This window comes from Pseudophryne corroboree, chromosome 6 (genome assembly GCF_028390025.1).
Source record: "Pseudophryne corroboree isolate aPseCor3 chromosome 6, aPseCor3.hap2, whole genome shotgun sequence".
Taxonomy (NCBI): Eukaryota; Metazoa; Chordata; class Amphibia; order Anura; family Myobatrachidae; genus Pseudophryne; species Pseudophryne corroboree.
Window position 1 is genome coordinate 578,349,178 of NC_086449.1, and position 16,694 is coordinate 578,365,871.

A 16,694-nucleotide genomic window follows, 5' to 3' on the forward strand; every position below is an offset into this window, starting at 1 on the left:
CGATGCCCGTTGTAGCTGTCTGACGCGCCTGTGCATTGCGGTGCATACGCATGCGCAGTTTGGACGTGAATGCTCGCTGTGCGAAAACGCACAGCAGCGATTAGATTTGAATTACCCCCATAGTTGTAAGTCAAGTGGCCCATTTACCCATAGGCTCATGGTATAGTGCCACCCTGTGCAAATATAATATTACTATACATATATTCTCCCATTAATCCATCCATATGCATTTATTAACCTGGGCAATTGAAAAAGGACTAGAGAATCAACAGTTTAGTTGTCTATAGCCATGAGTTAAAAAACAAAAAAAGTTATGTTCGTGACAATCCATGATAAAATTATTTTATTTTTATATATACATTACTGTGCAAAAGTTTTAGGCAGGGGTGGCATAAAAATGCTGCAAAGTAATAATGCTTTCAAAAATAGAAGTGTTAATAGTTTATTTTTATGAATTAACAAATGCAAAGTGAATGAACAGAACAGAAATCTAAATCAAATCAATATTTGGTGTGACCACCCTTTGCCTTCAAATCAGCATCAATTCTTCTGGGTACACTTGCACACAGGAACTTGGCAGGGAGACTGTTCCAAACGTCTTGGAGAACTAACCACAGATCTTCTGTAGATGTAGGCTTGCTCAAATCTTTCTGTCTCTTCATGTAATCCCAGACAAATTTGATGAGATTGAGATCAGGGCTCTGTGGAAGCCATATCATAATTTCCAGGGTCCTTATTTATGCTGAAGATAGTTCTGGAGGGTTTGGCTATATGTTTATCATTGTTGTCCTGCTACAGAATAAAATTTGGACCCAATCATACGCCTCCCTGATCGTATATACAGGTGAGTGTTGAAAGTTTTGGGACAGATTTCATTGTTTAGTCACTGTAGCTCATATTTTAAGAGAGAATTTAACTGATGAGAGTACATTAGCTGAGACCGGTCTGAGTACGTCAGGGAGCCAGGGTAAAAATTCTATTCCTTGTCCAGACACAGATGATTTTGGTGGCAACTAATTTTTTGAGTTTGGGTTAACATGTCTGGACAGAACTGGGCTAAGCTGTACAGTATGGTAATATCTTTCAAATATGAGTAGGCCCAACCCCCTCTCCCCCTCCCCCACATAAATTGTTGATTTAGTTAGAGAAGATATATTAAGTATTAGATTGTTTCCATTCCATATAAACTTTCCACAAATAGATTACAAATGTCTAAGTTATGATGTAGGCAGCTGAATTAGGAGGGTTTGATACAGGTACAGCAGCTTGAGGAAGATAATTTATTTTTATGGCATTTATTCTGCCACTCCATTAAATAAATAAGGATCTCCAAGATGACAGATCTTGTTATATCAAGTTTAATAAAGGGGTATAGTTGTCCTGAAAAAGCTGGTCAAGTGATCTAGTGGTTTGTATTGTTAAGCATCCGGTGGCCAGGGGCCTCCATCAGACCCAGATTAAAGGCTACATGGGCCTAGGGCAGAAAATATTCAAGGGCCTATACTGAGAAGGCCTATACTGTGACCAGTGCTGTGTGGATGTGGCCAGAGCCATGTGGGTGACTACACGCCTACACTATCAGCTCTACTGTCTCTCTGAATACATCAAAAAAGTTAAAAATTGCAAAAAATGTTTTAGAAAACTAGAATTACAATTTTAGTACTTATAAATAATGACTTACTGTGTGGCCAGCTAGACAGCTAGTCATCATCATGATGCCATGAAGGTGGGACAATTATTATGTGGAGGCCTGGAACTGTAGCTTCTTACGCCATATTGTTATTCTGGCTCTGGCCTCCAGAGAAAATCAAAATTAAGCTGGAGTAATTTTCTTTCAGGCAGATGAAAGGTGGAAAACTAGCTCCCATTTGGTGTTACTAATTTTGTAACCTGACAGTATACTATAAAAAGCTAATTATGCAAATTAGATGAGTAATAAAATTTGAGGTGATGGCAGTATTAGGAGGACATCATCCGCAAAAAGGGAAATCTTGTATTGGGATTCAGAAATAGCAAACGCCTGAATATCTGAATTCAAATTAACCTGAGCAGCTAGGGACTTTATGCAATAGTAAAAATAGCAGAGGGGGCGGACAGACGGACAAGCGGCACCTACCTCAAACTGGACACTGACAAACCAGGACCATTGAACAGTACGGAAGCCATAGGTTTATGATAGAGGACTTTCAAAAGTTACTCAGTGCTTGAAACATGAAGTCCCAGGATAATCAGAGTCTTTCCCAGCATCTAGTGCCAAGATCACAAAGGGATGTTTCAATTAATATATGTGGGTAATTGTTCCTATTGTTCTTCTTGTGTTGTCCAATGATTTCCTCGTAGGTACAAAACCCACTTCATCCGGGTCTATTAAATAAATTACACATTTGTAAAGTGTAGTTGCTAAGACTAGCAAAAAGGTCAGCATCATTTAGCATAGTCCATGCTTCCACAGTTTGTGCGACTGGCGCGCTCACTGACACCATTTTGTTCTGATAGATATGCAATGTTTAGTGTATGCTCTGTCCCATACTTCTATTGGAAGGCTACCATTTCTCTATTTTAGTATTCTCCACCATTGTCAGATCGTAAGATTTTCATCTTCTGACCAGTATGAGTTTCTGCTGATCACTTGTAATCTGCAGTTTCGCATAGTATTTCACCCTTTGCTGTAATGATGTAATTATGTGTCTTTTTTGTGAATTCATCAATGAATATTCGGAAATATTGGTATCCACTTATCGATTTCACTTCCATCGGGTCGCACAGGTTTGTATGTACCAATTCTAGTGGTGCCTCAGCTCTGGTTGCTGATCTTGGCAGGGACCGCAGGCTTGCTTAACCCATTACACAACGTTAACATTCCGGTCTCTCTGTGTCAGTTACGGTTATTCCAATCACCATACCATTAACAAGTTTCTGGATGTTATCATACTCTAGGTGGCCTAGACATCTATGCCATTGCTTAATAGAGTGGTTTCAATAAGAGGCTGTCAAAGCACAACACTCATTATTATTATTATTATTATTATTATTATTATTATTATTAGCCTTTATTTATATGGCACCACAAGGATTCCTCAGCACCTAACAAAATACCTAAACACATGAAAACAGTGAATAACATTACAAGACAAAGCAAAACAAATACATGGTTTATAAACATTGCTGCACTAGTGGTAATAGCACTAAAATAAGCAGTATGGTGGCAGAAACCAATGGTTAGGTGCTATTGAAGGAAGCATGGAGTAGATGATAGTATTAGCAGGGAAGCTAAAGCACATGAGGGAAGAGGGCCCTGCTCATGAGAACTTACATTCTAAAGGGGAGTGGTAGACAGACAGGGGTGACACAGATGGGGTAGACAGTAAGCCATGGACAAGGGGTTAGACTGAGAGATTGTTGGGTTTGGTGACGAAGTGGGTCTTGAGAGCCCGTTTGAAGTTTTGTAGAGGGGTGGACAGTCTGATAGGGACCAGGAGAGAGTTCCAGAGATACCTCAGCCAAATTTTTGGATGCGGGACTGGGAGGAAGTAATCAGTTGGCTGGAGTGACGGCATTCCTATGAAGAGTGAAGAGGGCGGGAGGGAGTGTAAAGGGAGATGAGGTCAGAGATGTAAATGAGACAGGAAATGGGTGATGAATTTGTGAGTGTGAGAAGCTTTAATTGGGTTCTGAAGGAGTAGTAGAGCCAATGAAGGACTAGTAGAAAGGGGAGGCAGACGTAGTATTTTTTGAGAGGATGATGAACCGGACAGCAGCTTGGAGGACAGATTGGATTAGAAAGAGGTAGACACAGTGCCAGGGAAGTGGATACTAATTACCTGGGCCCATGCAACACCTACTCACCATCTTACCCCATGAGGTAGCAAGCAATGTTGAATAAAAGGGGTGTGAATCGGGCCAGACGAAGGTGCAAACTTGGGCTGATGTTACTGATGTTTAAATGCAATGTGCCCTCTTCACTCACAATTGAATTTCCCCCCATAAGGCTGACTCATGTTTCTTGTCATGTTTCTATTGTTGTGTGGTATTTGTATCGTTCACCTGTACTTTGCCCTTTTGGGCTTGGTATTCCATGCAGAGTTCTCAGCATTTGTCTCAACTGGTTTGCATTTATGGTGCACCAATAGTTTAGTTCTCACAATCTCTGTTGATAGCTTAGTCACACTTGATTTTTATGCCACTACTAAGAAATCAAATTCAGGTGTTGAATTCTGTAGCATCACCATTGCGACTTCCTCATCATCTACTTGGACTCCTATAGATGTCAATTGCTGATATATGGGCAGCATCTTGTCAATATACTCATGTCTCTGCATTCACTCAATTTAGTACCGTACAGTGTGAACCTCATGTTTATTTTTCTCATGAGACCTTTATCGTCATATGCTGCCTGCAGGGCAATCCACCTGTCTTGTGCTGACAATTTTCTGTGAATTAGGGAATACACATATTGCTGTACACCTAGGACTGTAATTTCCATGGCTCTATTTACTTCATAAGTATTTGTATTGTCACCTGGATTCCATCTTCCACAGCCCTTCCCACTTGAGCTGTATCTCCATCGTGAACTTCCATGTGGCATAGTTCTCTGAACCTCTCAGCTTTATGAAGCTCATGCTAGCTACTGCAGTGTACATCCAAATGCAAGATTTCACTGTGTACCTCACACGCAGGTTACTGTGGCGTCTATGGTGCCAGGGCCCCATAACCTGTTGATATGTCCTATTGGTATATTTGTATCTTATCATAGAAGCCAGCCAGAGAAAGAAGGGCTGTGGGTTGCCCCCTTCTCAGGAATAAAATACCGTACAGAGGGGGTCATTCCGAGTTGTTCGCTCTGTATTTTTTTCTCGCAACGGAGCGATTAGTCGCTAATGCGCATGCGCAATGTCCGCAGTGCGACTGCGCCAAGTAAATTTGCTATGCAGTTAGGTATTTTACTCACGGCATTATGAGGTTTTTTCTTCGTTCTGGTGATCGTAATGTGATTGACAGGAAGTGGGTGTTTCTGGGCGGAAACAGGACGTTTTATGGGTGTGTGCGAAAAAACGCTACCGTTTCTGGGAAAAACGCAGGAGTGGCTGGAGAAATGGAGGAGTGTCTGGGCGAACGCTGGGTGTGTTTGTGATGTCAAACCAGGAACAACAAACACTGAACAGATCGCAGATGCCGAGTAAGTGTGGAGCTACTCAGAAACTGCTAAGAAGTGTCTATTCGCTATTTTGCTAATCTTTCGTTCGCAATTTTGATAAGCTAAGATTCACTCCCAGTAGGCGGCGGCTTAGCGTGTGCAAAGCTGCTAAAAGCAGCTTGCGAGCGAACAACTCGGAATGACCCCCAGAGCAATGCTGCTTGTGCATTTCATGGAAGGACATTGCCATGCTGACTTGCTCTGTGTAACTTCTTGTGGCCTTCTACATACCAGTGGCATCTCACCATCGGTGTAAGTGACATTGTGATTTTATTATTTCCTTTCCTATTATTTCATGGTTTGCACAACTAAATAACCTGCATGTGTAATTGTTTAAAACATTTTTGTATTTGTAAGCTTTGATGAACCTAGAAGACTGTGGGGCCCATGCTACATACAAGTGTGTGACATTTTTATTTGAATATTAATAACTGTAGGTAGAAGTGAAGGGCTAACTGGCAAAAAAACACTGTATCCACTAAATTCACCCTTGCTGGTGGCAGTTACTGTACATATGTAACATGGGCCCTCATTCCAAGTTGATCGCTCGCAAGGCGAATTTAGCAGAGTTGCTCACGCTAAGCCTACGCCTACTGGGAGTGTATCTTAGCTTCTTAAAATTGCGACCGATGTATTCGCAATATTGCGATTTCAAACTACTTAGCAGTTTCAGAGTAGCTTCAGACTTACTCGGCATCTGCGATCAGTTCAGTGCTTGTCGTTCCTGGTTTGACGTCATAAACACACCCAGCGTTCGCCCAGACACTCCCCCGTTTCTCCGGCCACTCCTGCGTTTTTTCCGGAAACGGTAGCGTTTTTATCCACACGCCCCTAAAACGCAGTGTTTCCGCCCAGTAACACCCATTTCCTGTCAATCACACTACGTTCGCCGGAGCGAAGAAAAAGCCGTGAGTAAAAATACTATCTTCATTGTAAAATTACTTGGCGCAGTCGCAGTGCGAATATTGCGCATGCGTACTAAGCAGAATTTCACTGCGATGCGATGAAAATTACAGAGCGAACGACTCGGAATGAGGGCCATGGTAAACAGAACATTACACAGAAATGCAACAAACACCAGTGTCAGTCCAAAGCTCATAGATACTTGTAAAGGAGGACAATCATATGAGAACATTGAGTCTGATTAGCATAAAACAAGATCAATCACATTTAACTCTTTGTTGTAAGAACTTTATAGCGTAAGCTGCAGAGTGACAAATGCTGGTGTTTGTGTCGTAGTGTAAAATTAAATGTATAGATGGGTGTAACATAGGGACTGCTGAACAGTAATCTATTAAGCACGATTTAGTTGCTGATAAACAGATGTTTCTGTCATTGCTGTCACCACCTCTAAAAGAAAAAAATGTGCTGAAATTGTCAGATCACTCCTTCAGCTCCTGGGTCCATTTCCCAAGTTGTCAGGAATTCTGATAACATTAAAAAAAAATGTTGTAATGAAATAAATTATGATTTTACATGATATTTGAAATAACACAGATTTTTTTTAAACTGAAAGTATGAAAATAATTGCAGTCATTGGCAGAATAGTATCAGAGGTCTGACATAATTTAATCAAGTTATTAAATGGATAAAAGGGAATTCAGAGGTAGCTTTGATTTATGTTTAATACTCTAAAGCAGTTGCCTTTGGGTAAGTAGAACATATTATCATACTGTCAGACCAAAAACTGATATAAAAATTGGTGATTGCAGATCAGTGGCGGCTTCAGACAGCAGGGACCTGTGCACAGTAATATTGTTCTGACCTCTTGTCACCTCCCAGCACTTATACCCCCCATCATGGCTGAGGGTGTATTTGCCTCATGTTAGAGGTCAGAGGTAATGCCATTTAACTTTGTGAGTGCTGAGAACTTGTAATTAAGCAAGTCTGGCAAAATGTTTAGGTTTTAGTTCTCTGAAGGCAAAAGTGTCTTAAGTCATTCTTTCTTATGGATCTAAGTTCTCTCTGGCTCACAATGTCTATGGCAATATCAACACATATGAGTTACAGGATAAGAAGTACTTATAATGACTTCATTACTGTTGATACTTATTGGGAGAGACCATACGTCTCTTGTCACAATAGCAGAAACTATCACGTTGAATGTTTTGGGTGTGATATAGAAGTTCTACAGTTAATGGGCAAAATGCATTAGGTCAACAGGGTCAAACAGTTGACAGGGTCAAAAGGCCGTCAGTGGGTAAGGTCGACAGTTACAAAATGTCAGCAGGGTCAGAAGATCGTCATGACAATGGTTAACACAACAATAGTCGAAACAAGTTTTTATGGGTGTTATTTTGTATGTTTCATCATATGTGACCATAATCAGTGTAAACATGTACCCTCGCAGGCTTGTTTAGCTAGCCACGCTTCAGACAAGGTGGCTCGCTCCACTACCACTGTGCTTGCCACAGGCTACTACCCCTAATCATAGTCCATGTGGATGGTAAATCAAGCAAAAGTTTTGAAACATGTCAAAACTCCCCAAAAAACTTGTTTCGACCATATGTATGTTGACCATTGTCATGTTGACCCTTTGAACCTGTCGACCTTTTGAACCTGTTGACCTTAAGTACTGTCTACCTTTTACTTGTCAACCTTTTGACCCGATCAACCTTTTTATCTTGACAACCTAATGCACATCGACCATATGGTGTTGAAACCATGCATGTTGACCTATCAGTTGGAACCCTAATGTTTCTTCTCTCTCTCCAGCAATTCTAGGGATGTCACATCTACAAGTACTATGGTCAACATCCCTTACTACAATCATCAGGATCAGAAATCTGAGGAACCAATAGGGCATCAAATGTAGTTGCCTTCTGTCTTAACTTTTGGTTTCAAAAATGAAAGGACACATTCATCTCTGTGAAAACACAAACAATTCCTCAAATTCTTAGAATGAATCTGTAGATTTATCAGATGAACTTGGATAAAAACAGGATTCTCATTAAATCATGCAGCATGGGGAAGATCCATTTGCTAGACGCAAGAAACACTTACAATGATGATGTTGAATTACTGTACAATTTTTAAAAAAGGAATATGTTTCTTCAGTAAATCCATTATGTATAGAAGTTGGTGTGTTCATGCTTGGATTGCTAGCTTCTATGAAAAAAATGTAAATTTATAATCTTGGCTCTAGTTCTCACTTTGCAATGGCATTACAAGAAGATATTTAATACTCCTTTACTATCATGTACTTTCCATCCAATTATCTATGGTGGCACAAAAAATAAAGGTGCAGACTAAACCTGAACTTGTATGGCTGCCCGGTGCTTTAAGTATATGTGGAGATGAAGCTATATTGGAGGGGTGGTATTCATGTGACCGCCAGTCAGCTGACCGACAGTCACATGACCTCCTCCACGAGCCCAACGGCTCACTTTCCCGATGGTCGGCATGCCGACCAACAGGGACTATTTCCACTCGTGGGTGTCCACGACACCCATAGAGTGGGAATAGAACCCATGGCGACCGCAGGTCGCCACCGAGCCCGCAGCATGGCGAGCGCAGCGAGCCCGCAAGGGGCTTGCTGTACTCGCCCCTCCCCGCCGGGATCCCGGCGTCGGTATACTGCAGGGATCCCCGCGTCGGTAAGCTGACCGGCGGTCAGGAGACCGCCGGTCAGCCATACTACACCCATATTGGAGCTGTTGGATCTTATTGTATTGGGGATTCCATCAATGTTGCTACCATGCTTTTCTCAAAATTATAATGTAACAAGTAACATCATTAACATTTTATCTATAGTTATTAAGGCATTTCACAGTACTATTTCGGGTCATCCAGTGGACATTCCTGTATTTTAGATATGGTAGAAGGGATCCATATGTTATATGATGACTCTATTCATTTCATGTTGGTCTACCTTGTTTTTCAATATAAAAAGAACACGTACTTAGACACAGAGAAAAATGTCAGGTCATTCTTCCTCTCAAGGTACTTAAACCACCAGTGGCCATAGGAAAAAAAAAATTTAGTTAAATTTAGAAAAAAATGAAAATAGTTAATTAAAATATAGAATACATTATATTAGTATGATGGATTTTTTTTCTTACAAATATACTGAGCTGTGCCAAATGCAATACACTGTAAAGCCATTCCTTTACATTACACCCAGGACTGCCTAAGTCCTTATATCCAGTCAAGCTCCATTCATTGCACACAAGCTGATTTTCACTGCAGCAGGTGACAGAGACGCTACTGCGTCAAATAATGACATTACACTGTAAGAGCTTACAAAACAATTCAAGATAAGTTCAATATGGAGAGCTATCAATCACATGACTGGCACTATGGCAACCCACGCCTGCTCTCTTACTTGATCTGGGCATTGCATAGGGGGTACAGGAAACAGTACTAGACTTTGTCTAATTCAAAACAAAATCACACCTGTTAAATGAATATCATCATTAACTCGCTGTGGTGGATACAATAATATTATTTGCAATCATTAGCCATGAATATTTGTTCACCTGTTCTTTTAGCTAATATATTGTATAAACTGAATATGTAAAAAAAATGTATACTTACATAGTAAATTGTAGAATGTATGTCCAGTATGAATTACACTGTATTTATCATGCAAGAGGACTGGACAATGCACTCACAGTGTAAATTCAACTCCTTTAAAGTATGACAAACATGAGCCTATGACTATTATTTGCCATTGTTTCTAGTCCACATGATGAAATATAAAGCCAGTTTCATGACATTATCCCTGTTTATCACAATCGAAATGTCAGGGGGACATGTACTAAGCAGTGATAAAAGTGGAGAAGTGAGCCAGTGGAGAAATTTCCCATGGCAACCAATCAGCTGCACCATACAATTGTATAGTATGAAAAATAGAAATGGTACGCCAGTGCTGATTGGTTGCCATGGGCAACTTCTCCACTGGCTCACTTCTCTACTTTTATCACTGCTTAGTACATGTTCCCCAAAGGCTACTATGGGCTAAGGCTATCTTTGAATGCTTTCATACCAGAGCTTGATAAATACAACAGCATGGCAGCCCCCCATAGAAATGTATGCAGTTGGCAATAGAGGGATCACTGCATCCTACATTTCATATCAGAGATATCTGCTGTGGTCCCTCCATCATAAGTGCTGGGTATACTTAGATTTTGGCATGGATCCCCTATAAATGTCTGTTTCACTCTAGTTTACTATGGAACATTCACATGCCCTATAATAGTTGCTCTGTATTTAAAAGCCAAAAGTAAGTATGAATTATCTGGATTAATCACAAATCAGTTTTTAAAACATAATAATAATAATAATAATTATAATAATAATAATAATAATTATTATTATTATTATTTCAATGGAGTAAAAAGCACCAGCAACACTACTGTCACCTTTGCTAAACCAGCAGCCATAGGTTAAATGTAGACGTAGTCCTTCCAAATGAGTTTCCAATGACCGGACCCAGCCTCTGCTACCAAGGCAATTTGTTAAAGTATTCAGTAATGTAGGAAGACATAGTCTTTGATGTTTAGAAAAAAGGATATATCTATAATTTGTTTTCCTGAGGGGACGAAATACTGCATTTTCCTCTTGTCAGAGAGCTGTGGACAGATGAAAACTGATTGCCATTCTGGACAGCCCTAGCAGGATTAGCAGACATCATCACAGTAGAGTGAAAAGCGCAGGTATGTGTCATCACCAGACACGTTACTGAGACATAAAAAGAGAATAAAATTATGATATTGCTGCAGGCCAGTATAACACATTTTTTACTTCTGACTTTTTACGTTAAAAGCATTCTGAGGTTTCTAATTGTCTTTGCTAACAAGAACAAAGAACAGGTCAGATTCCCTGAACTGAACCATCAAGTTTTTTTTGTGAGTAAGAACTGGGGAATGAAGATAAAGTTCACACAGTTGGTGCATTATCTGATAAAGTGTCTGGTGGTAGTGTACATTTTTTCAGGACTGCCACCTGTGTACAATATACATCTGGAAAGTATTCACAGTGCTTCACTTTATCCACATTTTGTTATGTTACAGCCTTATTCCAAACTGGAATAAATTCATTTTTTCCCTCAAACTTCTACACACAATACCCCATAATGACAACGTTAAAAAAGTGTTTTTAACATTTTGCAAATTTATAAAAAATAAAAAACTAAGAAATCACATGTACATAAGTATTCACAGCCTTTTATCAATACGTTGTTGATGCACCTTTGACAGCAATTACAGCCTCAAGTCTCTTTGAATATGATGCCACAAGCTTGGTACACTTATCTTTTGGCAGTTTTGCAGTCTTTGCAACACATCTCAAGCTCCATCAGGTTGGATGGGGTGCGTCGGTACACAGCCATTTTTAGATCTCTCCAGAGACGTTCAATCGGATTCAAGTCTGGGCTCTGGCTGGACCACTCAAGGACATTCACAGAGTTGTCCTGAAGCCACTCCTTTGATATCTTGGCTGTGTGCTTAGGGTCATTGTCCTGCTGAAAGATGAACTGTCACCCCAGTCTGAGGTCAAGAGCGCTCTGGAACAGGTTTTCATCCAGGATGTCTCTGTATATTGCTGCATTCATCTTTCCCTTTATCCTAAGTAGTATCCCAGTTATTGACGCTGAAAAACATCCCCACAGCATGATGCTGCCACCACCATACTTCACTGTAGGGATAATATTGGCATGGTGATGAGCGGTGCCTGGTTTCCTCCAAACATGACGTCTGGCATTTACGCCAAAGAGTTCAATCTTTGTCTCATCAGACCAGAGAATTTTGTATGGTCTAAGAGTCCTTCAGGTGCATTTTGGAAAACTCCAGGTGGGCTGCCATGTGCTTTTTACTAAGGAGTGGCTTACATCTGGCCACTCTGCCATACAGGCCTGATTGGTGGATTGCTGCAGAGATGGTTGTCCTTCTGGAATGTTCTCCTCTCTCCACAGAGGAATGCTGTAGCTCTGGCAGAGTGACCATCGGGTTCTTGGTCACCTCTCTGATTAGGGCCTTTCTCCCCCGATTGCTCAGTTTAGACGGCCGGTCAGCTCTAGGAAGAGTCCTGGTGGTTCCGAACTTCTTCCATTTACAGATGATGGAGGCCACTGTGCTCATTGAGACCTTCAAAGCAGCAGATATTTTTCTGTACCCTTCCCAAGATTTGTGCCCCGAGACAATCCTGTCTTGGAAGTCTACAGACAATTCCTTTGACTTCATGCTTGGTTTGTGCTCAAATGTGCACTGTCAAGTGTGGGACCTTATATAGACAGGTGTGTGTCTTTCCAAATCATGACCAATCAACTGAATTTACCACAGGTGGACTCTAATTAAGCTATAGGAACATCTCAAGGATGATCAGTGGAAACAGGATGCACCTGAGCTCCATTTTGACCTTCATGGCAAAGGCTGAGAATACTTATGTACATGTGATTTTTATTTTATTTAATTTTTTTAATAAATTTGCACACAAAAAACTTGTTTCACGTTGTCATTATGGGGTATTGCGTGTACAATTTTTTGGGGAAAAATATGAATTTATTACATTTTGGAATAAGGCTGTAACATAACAAAATGTGGAAAAAGAGAAGCGCTGTGAATACTTTCCGGATGCACTGTAGGACTCTACATATGTTATATTGTAGTGAGTTAATGCATTTTGAATGTACTGTATGTGTGTATTAACAACTGTTTACTGAAGTATGAATAGGATATGCTATGTAAAGGTAGAATACAACAGTTATCACTAATGAGAAGAACATGCGTGCCAGTAAAAATGGGATTTGTGTTTCCCATAATCCCATAGCTTGTCCATGCATGGGTCACCCACATTTTTGCCACTGTGGAGGGCATGTTGTGCGCTCTGTGAGCTGCTGGCATGCTCCTGTCTCTCTCCCAAGGTGAATGTGCATGCATTCACCCTGGTCTCCCAACTGCCCTACACCCCACCGCAGGACACTGCAACCAGTGGGTGCGACAGCAGGACAGTCCCAGAAAAACAGGACTGTCCCGCCAAAAATGGGACAGTAGGGAGGAATGACTGAACCATAATAATATCAACACTCCCAGTACATATACAGTAGTTGGGGGGGGGGGGGGGAGATGGGGAGGTGCAAGACTGATTGAAAGTAAAAATGACCAATGAACATTTAAAAAAAAAAAGAAGAAAGGAAAATCTGGAACATATCATACCATGTTATATAGACTAAAGTGTACAAACCCTCGTGTTTTGGGTTTTGGTTTTGGCAAAACCACCCTCAAGTGTTTTGGTTCAGAGTCTGATTTGGTTTTGTATTTCTTGAAAATTGATAGAAACAGCTAAACTCATGTCATTCTAACCTATTTTTGTTCCTACAGTATTATTAACCTCAAAGTCATTTCCAGTCAATTTTGACCACAATTTCCTGTGTGAAATGGTACCTGAAATCACGAGGGAGGAACTTACCTACAATCCAAAACCCAAGATTCTGATTTTAAATCCGAGTTCCGAACCAAGGGAAGCTTTGAATCGGGGCTTGGTTTAACTCGCATCCCCTAAATTCAGGGGCTTTTTTAAATGTTTTTATTGAAGCCAGGAAGGTAGGTTGTAACAAAACTAATGTCGTTAACATATAGGTGGTCATTCCGAGTTGTTCGCTTGCTAGCAGTTTTCAGCAGCCGTGCAAACGCTATGCCGCCGCCCACTGGGAGTGTATTTTAGCTTAGCAGAAGTGCGAACGAAAGGATCGCAGAGCGGCTACAAAGTTTTTTTGTGCAGTTTCAGAGTAGCTCAAAACCTACTCAGCACTTGCAATGACTTCAGACTGTTCAGTTCCTATTTTAACGTCACAAACATGCCCTGCGTTCGCCCAGCCACGTCTGCATTTTTCTTGGCACGCCTGTGTTTTTCCTGGCACGCCTGCGTTTTTCCAAACACTCCCTGAAAACGGTCAGTTGACACCCAGAAACGCCCACTTCATGTCAATCACTCTGCGGTCAGCAGTGCGACTGAAAAGCTTCGCTAGACCTTGTGTGAAACTACATCGTTCGTTGTAATAGTACGTCGCGCGTGTGCATTGCGCCGCATGTGCGGAAGTACCATTTTTTTGCCTCATCACTGCACAGCGAACGAATGCAGCTAGCGATCAACTCGTAATGACCACCATAGTACAATTCAATGAAAATGGATGAAGCACCGAGTCCAGAGATAGAAAGTCATTGTAAGGAACATTAGATGAGATGAGCTTCATAGTCCTTCTGTATTCATATTCCATCAACGTCCTCAAAATGTCCATCCATTTTATTTAGGCATTAAGGCAGAGGCTCCACCTTTGTTTTCACCTTTTCCAGTCAGTATGGAAGGGAAAATTAAATAGCCACTTCAATAACAAAAAGAAACGTAGTAGAAAGAAGGTAGGGAGGAAAAGAAAGGGTGGGAGAATGGGGAGAAAGGAGAAGCCATGAACGCCTAGGCCCAGCACGAACACCATCTCAAGTGTAAACAATTGGGGGTCTTGTAATACATTCTTGTTTCATACCATTGTGTTGATATAAAGCCATGTTGTACTTGTATTTAGATACCAATATTTATTTTAAAGTGTAGCCCTACTGGTAATTTTAATATATATATATTGTAATATATTGTGTATACATATGCATATGTAGTCTGTCATATTACATAGGGCATGAGGTGAAGGAGTTAACCTCATGTACTGCAGTACGTGGGGAGAAGTTTCTAGATTGCCATGAGGCCAGGAGATCGTTGGGGAGAGCATGAGGAGTGAAGGGAAAGGGGCCCCTGCGCATGCTGTAACAGTTAGTCCCCCACAAATGGTACCTGTGGGAGACGCAGCATCCCGGCGGGCAGCTCCAGTGACAGAGCAGAGAGCGGGGTACGGAGACGCTGGCAGAGAGGTAGTCTCGGTGACAGTGAGGCTGGAGAACGCTGCAGGCAGACAAATAGCCCCTGGCGGAGAGGCAGTCCCGGTGATGGCGAGGTTGGAGAGCCAGAGAGCTGTGCAGTAGAGGCGCAGGCAACCAGAGTAAGAGGGAGAACGGTGAGGAGTGAGATCCTGTCAGTGCTGAGGACTCACTGATTGGTACAAGAACTACAATAAGAGGTACCTACACTATCTGTCTTACAATAATCAGACAGAGGGGGTGGAGAGGCAGAGCGTAGAGGAACAAGAGGAACAGGAGGAGTCGGGGGAGCTACCAGAGGTGAGCAACTATCCGTTGTGTCGCCTCCCCCTGACAAGTTAACTCCTTCAGTACTAAAGTGCCAAATGCTTGAATCCTCACTGCATTCACTGTATATATTATAAATCTTTTCAAATGAACTTTAATTTTAGAGTCACCATAAGCATTCTTCAGTATTATATGGACTGTGGCCAGTTATAGACTACACATTACTATATAGACTGTGGCCGATTATATACTACATACCCAGAGATGCTACAGGTTCACTATTGTCACATATAGACTGAAAGCCCAGAACTGTAGAGCCTGTTAAAGTAGAAAGCTGCGAAAGGAAGCACCCATATCGGGATAGCTATTGAAATAGAGACATTCCTGAAGGAGGGGCAGTTATAGACTGAAAGAGAAGTAACTATTTAGCGAACTGAAGTCATACCGTTTCCCTTATCTACCAGCATAACGAAAAGATAGAAGTGCCTGAGAGTAATGATAGACTTTACTAGTAAAGCCTCACGACACAGAGAAACTGATGATACTAAATCTGGATAGCTGTCAGGGACAATAGGATGTGTATATGCTTTGATATAGCCAGCTGGTGACCATTTACCATCAGAGAGGAAAGTCAGTAATAACCAGCCCGACAAGTCAGAGTGGAAAATGAACCCTAACTGGAGGTTAAGAGGAAACGTGAGTTATAATAACAGTGTCATCGCTGAGTAAAGTAAAGGAAGCAGTCCAAGGTGGATATATTCTATAATTGAGACAATATAACTGTAGCATGTTACAACTCAGAAACCATGGGCCCCAACAGTGCACGAATGTTTGTATAAACACCCGGGTCGATCTCATTTTGAAAAGATCTGATATGGTACCAGAGGTATTTTTTTTTGTACTGCATGCGAATACATTGTATAGGACGGGGAGAGTATAGTGATTAACTTGTGTAATAATTATTATATAGGTGGGAATGTTTGTTGGAACGGTCTAAAGAATTTATTGACGCTGATAACCCAACTATAGTTGTACAATAAAGCTGTTATACTTACCACTGCCTGACTCTTCTGCTAGGGGACCCGACAGGCCTAATGGAGAGAAAACAGGTAAATGAATTATTGGATTGTGTGTAATGCATTATCTATACACATAGGCGCATACACATTTAGATACGGCTTACCCAAACAAGCCGGGTGATATAACACAATAGTTAATAGTTTGGGTGGAGCCACAAAGGTAGTTGATAGTAACTCTCTCGAACAGCTACCCCAGAGCAGAGCAAGGGGGTTACAAAGTGGAGGCACTGCTGAGATCCTGAGTAGAGCCAGTAAAACACAAGGTTGGGTAGCAATATCTGAAGATTATGGAAG

General features: G+C 41.2%; 1 long non-coding RNA gene across 1 annotated transcript; it reads left to right on the top strand.

Moving 5' to 3' along the window:
• The first annotated feature begins 14,911 nt into the window (after positions 1 to 14,911).
• Positions 14,912 to 16,375, top strand: LOC134932991 (uncharacterized). The gene is made up of 2 exons (XR_010179553.1): positions 14,912 to 15,354; positions 16,292 to 16,375. It is a non-coding gene; the product is annotated as an uncharacterized LOC134932991 (long non-coding RNA).
• Positions 16,376 to 16,694: the final 319 nt, after the last annotated feature.